Below are 1,345 nucleotides of genomic sequence, written 5' to 3'. Positions count from 1 at the left end.
TACAATTCATTAAGTATAAAAATATGTTGTTTCAAATTCAGAATAATTTAATAACTCTTCGTTATTTCATATGTATCTGGAAATGGAACAGATACGTGTCCTGATCCTGTCACCAGAGGTAGAATTCCAGCATTTGGTACAACGTTCCAAGACAGGGTCAAAGTGACATTCCTGTTTCCCCTATAAAAAGATAAAATAATAGTTAGCAGAAACACTATTAGTTAAAAAAAAAAACAATTTTAAATTAAGCACTGAGGTGTCAAACACTTTATTTATAACCAGCTATTCCTAACAGGAATCCTAATCTGCAAAAAAAACTATTTTCTCATGTCATCTGAAATCCAAGGATAATGCTGGAAGACACCATCATTACACCTACAGGTATCCCAAAATGACCAACTTAAACTCACTTACAGCTGCAGTTAAGAAAACTATACTCAAAAGCTTAAATGAGTAAAATGCAATAAATGTGAAAAGAGACTTGAGCTTGGCATAAGACGACAATGATTTGAAATCTAATTCTGTCATCATCCAGACATGCAAACCCTGAACAACCCAAATCTCTCACAGCATCAAATTTTCACCTACAAATAGAGAGGTTTGGTTTGTCAAAATAACTCTCTTCTACTGATGTTTACCCATAGACTGTCTGAGATCAAAATGACCTAAGTGATCACTCACTCTGATTCCTTCATTTTGTATAAGAGTAAACTAAAGTTTAGAAAAGCTAAGTTATGAGAACCCATACTAGTTCTCTTAAGCAGTATCAACTCCTAGACCCAATGGGCTGCTTCCTCATTAAGGTTTCCCTGACTCATATCCAGAAAGGAGCCCTTTAATTTGACAATCACAGCCCTACTACATATGGGCAAGCCCAAGCTCCTTGTACACTTAAAAGGAGAAGCTGTAGGCATTCATTAATTTGATACATTTCACATACTGCAAGAGAACTAATTGTCTTAGATCCCAATTTGTATTTCTACCTAATCTTGAGTTCAGAGTTGCATAAATACTTCTCTCCCAATTGTCCTTTTACCCTCTAATATTTTTCTTTAAAATAAAATTACATTACATTTGTCTCTCCCTTTCACATCTTATTAAATGTAAAAATGACAAAGAATTGCTCACTTGAGACCATTTCCATCGTCAAAGAAAAAATATTTTGTTTTCATATCTTTCAGCAGTAGCTTCGGATTATCACCTCTTAGAACGATCTTGTCCCATAGGACAACTTGGTTCAGAGCCTATATTAAAATGAAAATTCATTAGATACCTCATCAGAAATAGCATCTTATCACTTCAAGTTAAAAGTATTAGTAAGCAAATAGTTTGACATGTTAACGAA

General features: G+C 33.9%; 1 long non-coding RNA gene across 1 annotated transcript; it reads right to left on the bottom strand.

Moving 5' to 3' along the window:
- Positions 1 to 24: 24 nt before the first annotated feature.
- Positions 25 to 1,245, bottom strand: LOC105810954. Its single transcript, XR_001137526.1, has 2 exons — positions 1,129 to 1,245; positions 25 to 180 (listed from the first exon to the last, which is right to left on the bottom strand). It is a non-coding gene; the product is annotated as an uncharacterized LOC105810954 (long non-coding RNA).
- Positions 1,246 to 1,345: the final 100 nt, after the last annotated feature.

The sequence above is a fragment of the Propithecus coquereli genome, unplaced genomic scaffold (assembly GCF_000956105.1).
Source record: "Propithecus coquereli isolate 6110/MARCELLA unplaced genomic scaffold, Pcoq_1.0 Scaffold2235, whole genome shotgun sequence".
Taxonomy (NCBI): domain Eukaryota; kingdom Metazoa; phylum Chordata; class Mammalia; order Primates; family Indriidae; genus Propithecus; species Propithecus coquereli.
This window is presented reverse-complemented; position numbering and strand designations above follow the sequence as displayed.